The 17,664-nt window shown below is 30.7% G+C and overlaps 1 protein-coding gene across 4 annotated transcripts in view; it reads left to right on the top strand.

Moving 5' to 3' along the window:
• The window catches only part of LOC145287858 (serine/threonine-protein kinase PAK 3-like), a 268,674-nt gene that overhangs the window by 176,203 nt on the left and 74,807 nt on the right, over positions 1–17,664 (top strand). The window lies entirely within an intron of this gene.

Raw genomic sequence — 17,664 nt, 5'->3', positions numbered from 1 at the left:
CTAGAATTAAAGACAGAAGAGAAAAAAAAAATCTCAATTCCACAATTTTTTTAAATCATTTCAAAAGCAAATTTTTTTTTCTCTTCATATGTTTTAAATATTTCTAATATCTAATTTACTCTAATAATTTTTAGACACCAATTTTAACCAATGATCTAATTTGAACTTTTAATGTCTACTTCATTCAATTTCTCATATATATATATAAGAAAACATTTGTCAAAATCAGAATAGTATAAAATTAAAGCTTGTATAAAGTGATTGATATACTAAAGGATAGCACTACTTGATTAAGAAATAATAATGCATTTCAAAATTTTATGTATATATGATTAGAGCTGTAGGTCTACACTATTGAGCTATCACAAAAAAAAACATTGAGTTATAATGAAATTTATATATTTATATATATATATATATTATTTCATTTATATACATATAATTATAAAGTAATATATTAAGTATAGATACTGCTCCAGTATTTACTTCAACAGTGCTCAATATATGACTAGAGCTTAGTAGTATTTATATTTATGGTTTAAAAAAAAAAAAGAAAGTAAATATACACAAACATTTAATGTTTCATTCGCAGGATAATCTATTTCTCTCTCTCATTTTTTAAAAATATATTATAACACAGTTTTAGGGTTTTTTATGGTTTTTATGTTTTGTTTTTTTTATTTATTTATTTTAAAGTATTTCAGTAGTGTAGAACTATAGCTGGAATAATATCTATGTATAAATGATAATTTATATGGCAGTAAAACACTTTACTGTAGTTACATGGTATCGAGTTTTTTCTAATTTTGTAAATGCAAAAAAGTTTTTTTCATTGATATTTGTCATATTTTTTATTACTGGTAATATCATGAAACTGCAGTATACTGTTAAAGCTAAGTGCATTATCATTTATTATTCCTATAGCTCTTTACCATATAAGATATCAATCACATTTTCCAACACCTGTTGTCTTAATTCGGTACGACTCTGATTTTGAGAAATTTTTCTTGTGTATATAATTTCCAATGGAATTTAATATTTAATCCTATCGCTATTTTCAATTATAATTATTTCTCTCCAAAGTCAATGTTTATCAATGAAGGGAACACACACACACAATTATAATGCGTATAACATACAGACCAAATTTTATTGAATATCTCATTAAATAAACCCCATAAATGTCCTTGTAAATGAATTCTTCTAGCCTTATTTCTGGATTCACCCAATTTATTAAGTTTTTATATTAGTGTTATTTTTAACATGATTTGTTCCCAAAAATTGTTTAGTAGATTTATTTTAACTTTAAGTACAAATATCAAGTTTTGTAGGTATAAACATTTATATGCACTACGTGAATTACTTGAGGGGTTGTTTTTACACTTGTGTATATTTAAAGAAAAGAAAGAAGAAAATCCCTACTTTGGTTAGTCTTATAACTCTGAAAAACTAACAACTACAAAGTTAGTCATTTTTTTTTTTCTCATTTGAACAAATTATGTTCAACTTGTAACCGTCTTCAGAATCTAGAAGCTTTCTGCATTGTTTTATAACACATAGTTTATTATTTCAAAAAATATTAGTTTTAATTTATTTACTGCTTTTATTTTAGATTTTAGTTGTCAGTAATTTTTCATACATCTATTCAGAACAAATAAAAATTGTTATGCTTTGGAATTTTTTTAGATGACTGATAATTCATATTATTTGCAACCAAGATGAGGATAGTAATCTGCATAATTGAAATAACTTTTTAAAACAAGTATATATATTTAAAACAAGTATATATATTTAAAACAAGTATATATATTTAAAACAAGTATATATATTTAAAACAGTTATATATTAGAAAATTAAATTCTGTTTAATTGATTTATCATTTAAGTGAAATTTGACCGAATAGTAAACAGATATTTGAATGAACTTTCTTAATAGAAAGTTATTTTGATTAATCTAAACATTTAATATACAGTGAGCATCCCAAACTTCTAAAACATCTGTTTTTACTTTCCATTATTATTCTAATGACTATTTTTGTAATTTTAATTCATACTGATTTACGTATTCTCTTAATTGCTTTTTTTAAATTCAAGCAGTACCTGCATTTTATCGCCCCAAACCAGCACTTTTCGCCAGTGAAAACCAGATTGTTTCATTTCGGACACGGTTGCTAGTGTTCGCAATTGTTCAGGGGCAGCAGTGGCCACCAACAACAATCATTTACTTTTTTTGCGAGAAGGGGCAGGTAGGCTTACATCTGGCAACGCCAGTTAATGGGTCCTGCTAGTTATTAAATATTTATGGAAACTTAAAATTTCTGAATATTTCTGAAATTCTCTTGTGATGTCATAATAGATTCTCTTATTTCATTGCTCACTACTGCCTTGTCTATTTTCTCCCCTCCCTCTTCTCCTCTCTCCATCCTGATTGTATCTCTCTCACCACTTATCATTCACCCTTTTGTTTACATTATTCATTTTAATCTCAATCGCAATCTAAACCCTTCATATACAAATGAAGTGTGCATGGTGACTTAACAAGATATCAGAGTTTAAGTAAAATATAGATTATGATGTCTGTGAATATTTTCTCGTATTTGCATCCTTCGGACTACTGTTCTCATTCTTAACTATTTTCACACCATTTCGGTCTTTTTCAGGTGTATCTTGTCAAACTCTGGAATCTTTCTGTTAGACCCATGGCTTAGTAAAATTCACTCTTTTGGTGGTTGAAGGTTCAATCTTCAGTGTGAGCGACACTAAAAAGTACAAATGTAAATTACTTCTACTTCTATCCAGTCATGGCTGACGGAATGAGAGCATGCTAATCCCCATGGATTAAATAGTTCCGTTCCAAATTTTGTACAGATTCCCAAGTTTGGACAGAAAGATTCTTGAATTCGACAAGATTGACCTGCAGATGGTCAAAGGTTACACCGATAGAAACGTTGTGAAAATAACACCAAAATGAGAATGGTAGTCTGAAGAATCCAAATGATACAAATAATAATCTTTACCTAAAAAAAAAATTTTTTTAAATCAGAGACTGAATATTTTCTGTTTCTATCAAATTTTAATTAAAACTTTGGTTGTAAGAAAAAAAATTTATTTTGTATAAGATATTATTTCAAGATATCAATTATGTTACATTTTCATGTGTGTGTGCAACAGTGAGAAAAATCGGATATTTTATAAATATGTCAATAAGTAAACTTAGATTTAACTAGAGATGAAAATGAAATTGGTTTTAGATTCATTCTGCTACAAGGCAAATTACGGATACCTTTTTCGGATTTTGCTGAATTCATAATTCAGTGATGGTTTTTATGCGATTTTTAACTAGAATTCAATCAGTTTCACACAAATTATTAAATTTGATTAAGATTCATTTCTTAGTAAAAAGATAAAATTTATAGAATAAAAAAAACATTTCTCATATAGCAAAATGCATTGTGCCCATTTTTATTTCTGCAGAACTCTTAAGAGGATTTTTGTTGTCATGGTTACAAGAGATGAAAAAAAAAATTCAGTCAGTTTTACATTTTTTTATTTGAAACCATGTAACATCACCAAAAACTTTTAAAATCTGTTTACTTTGTATGTGCCTTTTTTTTTTAATGTGAAACTTCAATTGCATCCATCCTATTAACAACTAATAAGATTGGAGATATTTATGACTAAATTTGAATTTCGTGGAGGAGTTTTTTTTTTTTTTTTGCATGTTATGTGAAACATGCGTTCATTTCTAAATATTAGTTTTTAAAAATGAAAATATATATATGTACATTTATTTTTTCTTTCAAATTATATTTAAAAAAAAATGTCGTATCCATTAGGTCATTGACAGTTAAATTTAATTATAATACTTTATCATTTGGTTATTAATGAAACCAATTTATAAAACAGTAACTATTTTTAAGGTAATGTTTTAATCTTTGTAAAATTATCGAATGTAAATAACTTTAAAAACTTTACAGCTTTTAAAACATTAGAATTTAAGAATTTTAAATCCAGAAATGACTTTGTATTTGACAGTTTAAATGCTTCCAAATTCCTTTTAAATATTGAAGGATTACAAAATAATTTCTTTTGCAATGTCATAATGTTAAAAGATTATGACATTGCAAAAGAAATTATGCTTGCTAAATTCATGATACTCCAAAGTTTCTCAATTGAATTCTCATTTTTCCAACGTTAATGTATATTAGTAAAACTTTGACAATCTTGTTACCTTGTTTTCTTGTCACTGTGCACATTTCTACGTGAATGTTTTAGATGATAGGCAAATAATGTAAATAAAGAGCAAATAAGAGAAGTGGAATGATGCAAATAAGATAAAAAAAAAAAGATCCAGGTGTTTATTATGACATCAAGAATTTCATATATATTTGTTACTAGTTGGTTTTATGCAATCACTAATGGCATTGCAATTGCTATTCACTACTTGAAACCATTGAAACAAAACTAATAGATAAGAAAACGATGACGACATTGTTTGCTTATAGAAATTTAATTTTTAATTGTGATTATTCTTTTTTATTATCAGTTATTTATAAGATAAGGCCTCCCTTTCTTTACCCATAAAAATAAAATTAGATACATGATTATCCAGACTGGAAAATGAGCTGGACGCATGTTCATTAACTATACAATAGATTTCCAAATAACAAAAAAAGAAAATAAATTGAGTAAGAGAAATGGTTGGTCTATTATTATATTCCAATAGTTTCATGAATTGTTAGAAATTTCAGAATGTTTTTATTTTATTAGATATTGGGGAGAGGGTGGGGTCATAAAACAAGCTTATACATGACACTTTAATTTATCCAAATTTTGTATATATTATAAAGTAAATTCTCTATCGATCATTTCAAAAGTAAAAAAAAAATAATTACTTGGGTGCCATCAGCTAGAATCAAAACTGAAAGCAAAATTTGTAGCATTCCAACCTGAGATGTTACCATGTGAACCATCGTCACTCTGATAAAAAATAGCTTAAAATAAACTAGCATTAATGGATAAACGTGTGTGTATGTATGTATGTATGTATGTATATATATATATATATATATATATATATATATATATATATATATATATATATATACTGTGTATAAAATTATTAACGAGTTTACATTTTTTTAAATATTTAAGGAACGAGTGAATAAAAATCCATGAAATTTTGAGAAAGTGCTTACAATACTATTCAGCTTATCCAGTCAGAAAACAAAAGTATTTAAAGCAGTATTAGCGAAACTATGGTAGAAGAAAGGAATATCTGTTGATTTCAGTGTGTCAAGTTATTAACGAGGTTGAGAAAAAAAAAACAATATACCCATTACTTGTTTATTGAAATAATATCCAAACATTACATAAACTAGGAAAAATGCTTAGAACACAATAACTACATAGCAACTTTTACGTTGACGTAATTAGGAGATATGCGATCCTTTTTTATGAATAACTTAGTTCACAGAATTAGTCAAATTTGTGATTTCGTCAGTTATTCCTCGCGATACCTTTTGGAGAGCATCCCACAACTCCTCTTTGCTCTTAAATTGGCGTCCACTTACATAGAGGCGTTGCTTCATGATACTCCAAAGTTTCTCGATTGGGTTAAAATCTGGTGAATTCGCAGGCCACTCCATCTTCTGTAGCCCAGAGAACCCCAGTTGGTGCAAATACTCTTTGCTTTTGTTTGCTGTATGCGAGGGAGCATTATCCTGCCAAAAAAATAATGCTTCTTCTGAACGTCAACCTTTGCTTCTTCAGCCATGGTTCAAAGTGCTCCTTCACAAAAGCTATGTAAGCATTTAACGTCATTTTTACGCCTTCTGGGACTCTCCATCGGCTAACTAAAGTACCTCCAATAATCCCAGCCCAAACTATTATCAAGGGGGCATCAAGTTTGGGGTACAGTGGTGAGGAACAATGTTGAGCATCTGGATTGACCTGGCCCTGTGTGCAGGAATAGAATCCTGCTGGATGATGCTAAGAGTGTCCGGTGGCAATCTCGTTCATTCAGAGCTTCACCATGCTGCTCAATATCTACAGGGTGACCCCCCCCCCAAAAAAAACGGGGCCCCAATTCTAATTAGGCCCCGTTTCTTAGTGTTTTGTCCGAATGAAATGAAACTTTGGTCATAACTAGTTTATTATATTCAAAACGTCACATCAAAACACTAGGATCTTTGGCCTTTTTTTTTCTCCGTTGACTGTAAAATGCTCAGAAAAACAATTGAATGTCCTCTGGGTTTTTTTTGGGGGGTCACCCTGTATTAGTATTTTGTTTACTTTTTGTCAAGTTTCGGATTTTGCTGCAACATCATTCTAAAATTATCAGAAGAATCACAGAAAAATTTTTTTTTTAATATGTAACAAAATATGGCCAGAAGGAAAGTTCCCAGACATAAAGATACCAATTTCTAAGTGAATAAAAAACAACGAATATAACACAACAGAAAAAATAGTAAACTATTGTCTAATCTTTTAGTGTTATTCTCATGTAAACCCTGATCTTTTTCAGGTGTATCTTGTCAAACTCAAGAATCTTTGTTGAACTATGGAATTTAAAACAAAACCCTTTATTTAATCCATATGGGTAGCATAGTCTTGTTCCATCAGCCATGACGGGGTAGAAGTCCTAAGTAATTCGCAATTGCATTTTTGAGTGTTGCCCACACTGAGGATTGAGTGTAACTTGCAACTTAATTTTATCAAATACTTCATCTACTACACCCCGGGTTCTAATCACACTCAAGATGAGAACAGTAGAATCCAAATAATCAGTCCTCATCTCCAAAATTCAGAAACATAAGTTGATTTTATATTTGGAATCAAGCAATTTCATTTCCAATCTACAATCTAGGTTTTCATAGTAAAAGAGAAGTAGACGACTTGGTATGCCTCAAAACAAATATTAGATAAGCATTTATTAGAAACAAAACATATTACTGATATTTTTTTGATCTAGAAAATGCTTGACATGGAAGTACAGTGTTGAATGACTTGTGCAATCTAGGTATAAATATCAGATTGCCATATTTTCTCGATAGCTTCTTATCTAAAGGATAATTTGAGTTTTATTAACTCCACATTTTCAAATATGACAAATCTGAAAAAAAAAAAAAAAAAAAAAAAAGGTGTACTAAATTAAAAAAAAAAAAGGGTAACTAAATTAAAATCTTGTTACGAAGAGCATTCCAAAAGTAATGCCTCCTATTTTTTTATACCACTCAAACCGGATTGCAGATTGTATTGTTATGATGACTGAACTCCTGCATTCATTACCTGAAAGTTTCATTTCTCTGTTGCAGATATTGACTGTGTGATACTCTAAGAAAGTAACCCTTGTCATGAACATGCATCAGAAGCAGAGATTTGTCATTGAATTCCTGGCAAAAGTGTATTAAGAATGGTGGTGACTATGTAGAAAATTAAATTCTGGTGCACAAAAGTTTATTTGGTATGACTCTTGCCTTTGTAGCTCTTCAACATTTAGTTAAAAAAAAAAGGGGCTTTAATTTTTAAACTACTCTCGTAGAAAAAAACATAATGACAGAATTACCTCTTAGAATTAATATATCTCCCTATGTAGATGACCTCCTGATATGTTACAGATCAAAATATAGCCACACAGTCAAGCTAAAACTATAACAATGGCTACAGAAAATCAACAGATGGCCAACAATAAATTGGTTCAGGTTGCCGAAAACAAAAACTAAATGTTTCATCCATTTGTCAACTACAATGGCCCGAGCCTGAAAATTAAAGTGTTAAAGATTCCAGTTATAGAGTAATGCAAATTTCTATCCAGCAAAAAAGATCATTCATTCCCTATAAAATGAAATATAAAAGGACCTTGCAATTTTTATGAAGTAGTCCACACTGAGTAGGGAATAAATTGAAATACTTTATTGCTGTTAGATAGATTGCTAATTAGAACAAAACTGAAAATAGTCATTTCCTATATCGATCAGTTGAAAAAGGTTTACTTAAAAATACTTGACGTAGTCTACTATGAAGGCTTCAGAATGTCTACTGTGGAGATCCTATGTATGCAAACAATGCACCTACAAATATCAGAAGTAATAAACTGACCCTCTTTTCGCCTCCCTACCTACTCCTTCTTTCTCACAGACAAGACATTACGAGTATCAATAGAGAAGTCTCTTCTCTATTGATACTTTTATGGTAGGTGTTCGGCTGAGCTCCAATCTATGGTCTCTCTCCAGAAAACATTCATAACAAATACTCACCTAGCTGAAACAACTGCCAACAACTTTATTCATGCCCTATCTGTACCCAAAACTAAATGAAAATTCCACCAGAAGACCTTCTTCTAGAGCTGTCTGTCTGTGGGACACAATATTGTCTGTCTGCTTCCCAACTGACTATAACAAGTTTAATGTGAATAAATTTCTAGTTGTATATTTAGATAATCTTACGCTAGCTAATTTTTCACCGTGACTGATATTGTCTCACCATCTACATAACTTAACCCTTATCAAGGCCTGGAGCCCACTCAAGGATAAGTGCTGATCTTCTAAATAGAAATAAAAAAACTAAAGTCATGCCCATTAAAATCCTGTGTACAATAATACTTATCTAACATATAGAGAATTTTTTTTTTTTTTATTACATTTTCACCCCAAACAAGGCACATTGCCACTTTGATGCAGGGGGCTACTGTCAGGGACATAAGCTACAGGGGTACTATGTGGGGAGTTGGGCAGCAAGATGTCGGTTCATATTACACTTGAACTTCTGCATGTCAGTACAGTTGGGGAAGCAGGAACCCGGAAGGGAATTCCAAAGTCTAGAGGTGGGGACTCATAAAAACCATTGGATTTTGGATGGAAACTATCATTGGAGAAGCTGATGTGAAATTAGTTAAAAAAAAAAAAAAAAAAAAAAAAATTGGGACAATCGTACAAGATATTTCTACCTCAAAAATAAAATTCCTTTAGATTATTCAAACTATTGTTCTCATCTTGAGTGTTGTTACAAATTATTATTCTTCGTCCCAAAAATTCAGAAACATGAAACTCATCTATTACTTTTTCCAAGAGAAATTAAGGAAAGATATTCTGGACAATTGCGAATCTTCATGCGTGGATGTAAACTGAAGGAAATAAGGGGATATGTTGCTATATATAAAGACAAAATATTTATTAAAAAAAAAAATAAATCTGCATACAGAGTTTAAAATGAAAATAAACAAATATATACTGCAACTGAAATAATATCATTGTAAACAGAATAAACAATTTCTTGAAGTTTAATCTTTATTAGGAAAATGGCAACAAAGTTTCAGGAAAAACTGAAGAGGAACTAATATCATCTGAACTTCGTTTAAATTATATAAAAACGCTTGAGAAGGGGAGATTTTTTCCCAAAAAATATTGTGATCATCTGAACTAGGTTACAAGGATAAGACATTCCTACTTATGACATCCAATATCATTTATGTCAGACTATATACACCAAATTTTTTCTCACTGGCCTCTTTGTTTAACTTCTGGTGAGAATAGATAAATAATAGCGAGTAAAAATGGATACCACCATCACTTTGGAATGTTTATTTGAGAGTCTGGTAATCTGGAGAAAACATAAATATTGAAAGCAAACAAATTGAATGCATAATTTGTGGAAATAGGCCATAAGGGCTTAGTCTAATCAGCTGGCAGAACAGATTAGCATGTGAAGGTTTTGGTTATCTTATTATAGCTTGATGTGGAGTGGTCAAATTTATTATATAGATTTTGTGTTAAGCGTATCTACTAGTGATGGGATGATTCCAATATTTTTGCAGATACCAATACAATTACCGATTCCGTACAAAATTCCCAATGCCGATACAATTACCGATTCCGATTCTTTATAAATCTCTAAATATTTTTCTATGAAGTTATTTTGTCCTGATTACTGTAAAAACATATCTTAAATATGCACGTATTTTCTCAAACGTGAAAAACACTTTGCGAGGGTGTGATCTAGAGATCTCAGTCTTACTGGAAGTTTAAATCAATAAAATATTTATTTTATTATTACAATGGAAGACGTTTTATAAAAACAATAAAATAGATAATTAAAGGAATTGGTTTTGGCATCGGAAAATAGGCTCAAATTTTACCGATTCCGATACCCCAAAAAGCTCTGATTTTTCCGATTCCGATTAATCATCCCAACATCTATATAATTATAAAACTTAAATGACCTTGTAATGATGTATGTAACCCACTTTCCGGTTTACTACATCCGGTTGCACATGCGCGCATGACCTGCGCACTGAAATATTAACCTTATTATTTTGAAATTATTATTTAACATGGGAAGAGTGGGGTTTAAAATAACTTAAATGTAATACAGAAATGAACGATGTAAAAAAAAAAACAGACAGTATTAACAATTGTTTATTTGGATAATTTAAATGCAAAAACAAAAACCAAGAACAATTGGGACGCTGAAATATTAACGTTATTATTTCGAAATTATTATTTAACATGGGAAGAGTGGAGTTTAAAATAACTTAAATGTAATACAGAAATGAACGATGTAAAAAAAAAAAAAAAAAAAAAAAGCAGATATATCAAAATTTGAATTTAACTGTAATAAGTATTATGGTATCTGTTCAGTGCACATTTACCTATAAGTATGGCCAACCACTTATAATTCAGTAACTGTAAATTTTTTTTTTTTTTCAAAAATAATCAATTATAATAAACAGAAAGACTCATAGAAATCTATCTATATTCTTTTTTCATTTTAATATACTTTCATAGAAATGTTTCTGTTATGTCAAAAAAAACTATTTTCTTTACATCACAAGTGTCACGCTCATACATGAATTCCATAGCTAATATAACATACTGACCGAACGGGTCACGGGTAGTCTAGTTAGTATCTACATTAAAAGTAATGTCATTTCAAAATTTTCTTGTTTGATTTGGAAAGAGATTAATTTAAAAAATATTAAAGTTCATAGGTTTACTTGCTTTCCTGTGAGAGCAAAGTATAACGCAAGGTGGGTTTTAATGTGGAAAGTACAGCTCCCTATAAAAGGGCATTCTGGGCAGGAAGCAAAAAATAGCCTGCATTGTCTCCCTTGATACTTTCATGTGAATAAAGATGCTTCAGTGACTGGCAATAATCTCAGGAGCACTACAGTCTAAAAACCTTTCCTCCCCCAAACATAACCAATCATATGACAGAAATAATTGTATCTGTCTAAGCAAACTTGTGTTCAAGGTCGAGGGGGGGTGTATATTGTCTACTTCATTTAAACCTGACCCCTTAACGAGAGGGAGGTGGGGGGGGGTCTATTCTATTCTCTTTCTTTTCTCTTATCTCTTGTTTGGGCAATAAGTTTCAGTGTGAAGATACAACTTAACTGCAAGTTTGCTTATCACAAGGTCTATTGACTTTAAACAACAACAATTTCTTTATTATCTATATATTAATAGGATAGCATGTGTGTTATTTATTTTCTGTGTCACGCTTACATCCGGGTGACTGGCGCTTGTTATGGACTTCCATTTTTTTGTAATAAAATAATTTTACCAAGAATTCTTAAGTTTTGGTGTCGGTTTCGATTCAAACTGATGCACCCAAGTCATGAATGTAAAGTTACGATTTTTTTAAATCGTAACTTTATAATATATCAAAATCGATAGAACATTAACTCTATAATAATATATATGAATATCAGCAAGAATTAAAATATCATATTTAAGTGTGCTTTGCAACCGGGCTACGCCAGGCATCACTGCTGGCTTAGATAAATACTTGTACAGTTTTAACAAAAGAGCTACAATAATATCAGAGCATCTCCATTTACACTGAACATCTACAGAATGCCAACATCAATATATTACATATGAGTTCCCTGTGGAATTTCCACAAGTCCCGTTATTAGTAGTAGTGGTGTTATTATACGTTTAAGGAGAGTAGAAAGTGCTTCATAACTATCACTTCCCATGTTTTGTCGTTCAGTCCTCTCATTCCATTATTTACAAATATTCATTCCATTTTTTGTTTCTGACAAAGGGGGAAGAATTGCTGTTTTCTGGGTCAGAATCAGAATTATCTATAATAAATTGTTGGTTAGTTTTTTTTACCTTGAAGTAGTATTTTTAAAAAATATTTTTTTAGTATCTTACATAAAGGGGTTTGATGTATTGTCTGGAAGGATTTCCATAAAATTATTTGTGTTAGTAGTAGGAAGATGTGAAAGAGTGACAGTTTTGTTTTTTTTCTTCTTTTCTTTTAAATAAAGCCACTAGTCCACAAAATGGATTTTTCATGTAAAATAATGTCACATTTTTTTTTTTTGTCTATTATGGTGGTGCTATTGATCCACAAGTAAAAAGTATAACTGAAAAAGCAGTCTGTTTTTAAAAACTAATTTCTGTGCAGCACCTTTTCAGTCAAAAATGTTAATTCATCACTGAATGACAGTACATTCTTCAGTTAAATACTTATTAAGAGATGAGATTAAAGCAGATTTACTAATTTATCACTTATTTATATAATTTATTTATTTACTAATTGTAATATTTTAATCTTGGGTTGATAAAGGCGAGATTAAAAAAATTACAATTAATGTTTTTGCGATCAAATTTTTTTTTTTTTTTTTTTAATTTTATAATTCACTTTAAATAATCAGCTTTCAACTATTTTCAATGTTTGGCATTATTTACAAATATTTATTCTGTTTTGTAAATAGTATTAAATTTATTTTCTTAAATATGATTAAAAGTAATAATATACGGGGGTGAGTGGAGAGTATAAATTCTTGTAGATAATCATGGCAGATTTTTCAGATTATCAACACTGTTCGTCATCATTATATTCACTTTAATGTCTCTATCTTGGATGGCTTTTAGAAATTGACTTGCAAACTAACCTATCTCTGCCCCGAGATTTATTTATCCCTCTTTCTTTCAAGTTGCTCCTTATCATTCTTTCTCTTGTTTTCCTTGGCCTTTCCCTGTGGGCTGAACCTGCTACCTCAACTGTTCTACATCTACTACACCAGGAACTCTCATCCATTCTTTCAACATGACCATACCATAGAAGTCTGCTGTTTTGCATGCATCTCCGTATACTGTGCAGATTTAATCTTTCTTTAAGGTCATCAGAACTAAGCCTGTTTTTAAGACTCGCATTATGATGCATTCATTGTACCATTCTCATATCAATTCTCTCCATGCAACGCATATCCTCAACCTTCGCCATCATACATCATCACACTGCTTATACATGCCTAATAAGACTCTTCCCTTGGTTGACAGTGTTTTGATGAATCTCTTAATGAAAGAACAAATATGGTTGTTAATCTACACGAGTGATCTCCTTTTAAACATTTTCCCAGGTAGAAAGGTGGCTTTCATCCATAAGTTTTAAGGTTGCCATTATTGTTTTACCTTTTAGCTTGTAGAAGAACATGAATAAAATATTCTCTCTTTATCCGTTATCAATGTCTGTTATTTACGGGTTTACATTCTGCTTTCTACGTGTTAACAGTTCTTTATTTCTGTATTAATTACAGCAATGTAATTGAAATGGTTAGTTCAGGATTTGAGAGTGGAAGGATTGGTATTGCTGTCATTGTTCTTGATGATGGTTTTTGTTGGCATTCGTTCCCCTGATATCTTTCTATTAAGAATTATTTCTAGAAGGATATTGTTTGCTTAGAAGAGGGACTACATGAAAGTTGCCAACATTCTTAAGTGACAGTGTTTCTGTAGAATGAACTGGGCTTGAACTTGACGCACATAGGTTGCCAATCTTTCACTAGAAACACCCGTCTGGCTGAAACTACTGTCAACAATTTTCCTCACTCTTTATCTGTGCCTAAATCCAAACGTAGATTCCATGAGCAAAGCTTCTTTCTTAGAACTGCACGCCAGTGGAACTCTGCCGCTTGCCTGTTTCCCACCTGACTACAACTTGGATGTCTTCAAGTCCAACATAAACAAACTCCTGACAAACCGCCCCACTTAAGACACTCTATCAAAACCCCCAATACTAATAATTACTACAATACTATCTCATTGATTACTGTACACGCAATAATCCTTATTCCTGAGTGGCCTTCGGGTCTTGATAAGTGGTGACCTCCATGTAAAAAAAAAAAAAAAAAATTAAAAAAAAAAAAAAGGTTGTCAGTCCGCGTCATTAACCACTGAGTTAACGTCACCTCTCTGGTTTTGCCATCCACTTGGGCTTGATAATATATAAAGCTGACAAGTACATGCGTCAACATGCCTTGCAACTGGTCTCCTTTTAGCATGGGTCACTTAAGGTAATGCCAGTGTTGATGATGTAAATTTCAATCACAGTTCGAACCAGTGTGGCTTAATAGAAGTCAAGGAATATTGGATAAAGTATCCAATAGGGGCTCTTCAGGTGAATGGCAGTAAACTTGTCTATCTTCCAAAAAGAAAATTAGCATCAGTCTATCTAAAAACTTATCTCAAAATATTTTCCCTCTGAATGACTTCTTTGGCCCTTTTGGCTGAAAAAAATATCTGTTCTGATACTAAGTTTTATCTTTTTAGTCTTTGTCGGTGAAAGAGAAATTCTTCTAGACTAAGGCAATTTAATTTTTGTTTCCATCCGGAATGCCCTTTTTTTTTTTTTCTTTTTTTTTTTTTTTTTGAGAGCTGAATATTTCCCATATTAAAAATCGACATTAAAGGGAGGCAAATAAATAGGAACCGCACTCCCTCGTCAGCATAACCAATCATATCACAGTATAACATTTAGTCCATTAAGTTCGATTTTCACATGATTTTTGGCATGGCAATAAGATCTTGATCACTTTGAAATATTTTTGTGTCTGAATTCTTGAACTATTTCAAAGTGATGGTTGAAGGAGCACATATTTTAATTATTTTCATAACATTTTAAACCCTGACAGAAAATGAAAGCAATTCTAAAATGTTGACCAAATTTCTATCATTAAAGATTCACTAACTTGACCCAACAAAATTTGAAAATGGTTCCAGTCGTGTAATCTATATTTACATACACTTTTTACCATATCAATATTGTTGCAGAATTCGTTTAAATTATATAAAAACGCTTGAGAAGGGGAGATTTTTTCCCAAAAAATATTGTGATTATCTGAACTAGGTTACAAGGATAAGACATTCCTACTTATGACATCCAATATCATTTATGTCAGACTATATACACCAAATTTTTTCTCACTGGCCTCTTTGTTTAACTTCTGGTGAGAATAGATAAATAATAGCGAGTAAAAATGGATACCACCATCACTTTGGAATGTTTATTTGAGAGTCTGGTAATCTGGAGAAAACATAAATATTGAAAGAAAACAAATTGAATGCATAATTTGTGGAAATAGGCCATAAGGTCTATTCAGCTGGCAGAACAGATTAGCATGTGAAGGTTTTGGTTATCCTATTATAGCTTGATGTGGAGTGGTCAAATTTATTATATAGATTTTGTGTTAAGCGTATCTACTAGTGATGGGGTGATTCCAATATTTTCGCAGATACCAGTAAAATTACCGATTCTGTACAAAATTCCCAATGCCGATACAATTACCGATTCCGATTCTTTATAAATCTCAAAATATTTTTCTATGAAGTTATTTTGGTTCACACATATAGTGAATGAAGTGAAAACAAGAAGCAAATAAGATTTAAACAAAATGAAAAAAAATTGATTAAAAGAAGTTATTTTCAGTACTCCTAAGAACCTAGCATATTTCTGCATTGTTAACAGCATTCTATAAATTGTCTCATATATAAAGAGTGTGCATGTGTATCATAAATTCCTTCTATTGACATAAAGAAATTGAAAGATGAAGATTGTTCCATCAATTTTCCTTATATATATACTAGCAGGGCTACCCGGCGTTGCTCGGGACCGTATAAACAATGAAAAAACAAAAGCAGATATTGAACATATGTTTGATTCTTAGGGGAGAGGAATCTTTCATCTCTATGTATTATTTGTTTTATCTACCCTAGGACTGATATTGTTCATGTTTTATCCCTAGCATAGGTAATTTACAGCATGTATATGAAATTGTTTTACCTTAGGGAGAAGAGAACAGGTAATATACAACATAATGTGTCTATATTACATCCCTGGCAACGCCTAGAAACCAGCTAGAACATGTATTTCAGTCAATCTTTATTATATCCTGGGCTATGCCGGGAAACCAGCTAATCTCTTTTTAGTGACTTGACCACCAAAATACCTCCCTAAGTGTGTCCTTTCTTTTGAACTTATTAGATATAGGTATCTAGAAATGTGTGTGAAATTTGTTGAATGCATTGTTCACTATGATTTTCTTATTGTTCTACACAATATCAACTGTAGCGAAATAACACAGTAAACTTAGTGTAGTGTTAGAATAAAGAGCAAAGGAAAAAATTAGAATCATATTTTGTAATTGCAAATCTAAATTTGCTAGCATGTACCAGTATTTGCCAGGTTGTGGAAATTTGGAACTTATAACATATGTAGTGGCCTTTTCCTAGATACCTATTGCTAAAAATTATACTTTCATTTTGTTAGAAAAATCTCTCTTCAGATACCCTGCATCATTCAAAATAAAAACAAATATTTTTATAATTGTTTCAGTATATTGCTACACAATGTGAAAGTTTTTAACGTTTGTAAAAAAAATCATGAATGTGCTTATATTGCAAAAAAGAAAATATCAGTGCACAGTATTGAAAGTGTTTGAGATTCAAAAGTCTGTAACATTTCTACTAACTTCATAAGATGTCATGTGAGAAACTGAATTGAATATCAAGACATTATCTGAAGCGTTTTTATTTTGGTGTAACATATGTGTTTACAGTGAACCTTAACTTTTAATAAACAGATTGGTATGCAATGACATAGGCTAAGAATCTTTAAAATATATATAAATTGGAAAAATGTGTGAACAAATGAAAAAAAAATGATCCGCTCCACTTGATGACATCAAGCACAGTAATATTTTAGTGAAGAAAATATGAAATTGATGTTCAGTGATTAGTTTGGATGAATGAGAAAATGTAATTGTTTGATGCATAAAAATAACTCAGTTGCTGTATTTGATATTAAGCAGCAAAATATAGTGATTTGAATATTTGGGAAAACATCAAACCAGATTATGTAAAAAGAAAAAAAAAAGATGAAATTAGAAAATATATATTTTATGTTTATGAGTTCTGCCAATCAAAATTTTGTGGCAGAAATTGGGTGATTACCATGCAATTTTATTTTGGTAAAATTCTTAAATTATTAGAATGTTTATTATAATTTCTAATTAGTGACTTGTTATAATCAAAATCCGCCCTAAAGAGTGTCCTTTCTTTTATTAGGTATCAGAGTAGGTATCAAGATTTCTACTTCTATACAAATGTGATATTTCAGATCTGTACATAAAAAATTTGTTGAATATATAGGTTGAGAATTGTTCTGTGTCGCTCTCTCTCACACACACACACATTCTCACTTTTATAGATATAATAGATAGATTACTCTAGATATATTTCCATATGTCTGAATACCCTATATACAAATTTTCAAATCTGTAGATAAAAAAATTTGTTGAGTATATAGGTTGAAAATTGTTCTCTCTCTCTCTCTCACACACACATTCTCAATTTTAGAGATATAATAGATAGAT

The sequence above is a fragment of the Euprymna scolopes genome, chromosome 11 (assembly GCF_053919585.1).
Source record: "Euprymna scolopes isolate OS-2025 chromosome 11, ASM5391958v1, whole genome shotgun sequence".
In the NCBI taxonomy this organism is placed as follows: domain Eukaryota; kingdom Metazoa; phylum Mollusca; class Cephalopoda; order Sepiida; family Sepiolidae; genus Euprymna; species Euprymna scolopes.
This window is presented reverse-complemented; position numbering and strand designations above follow the sequence as displayed.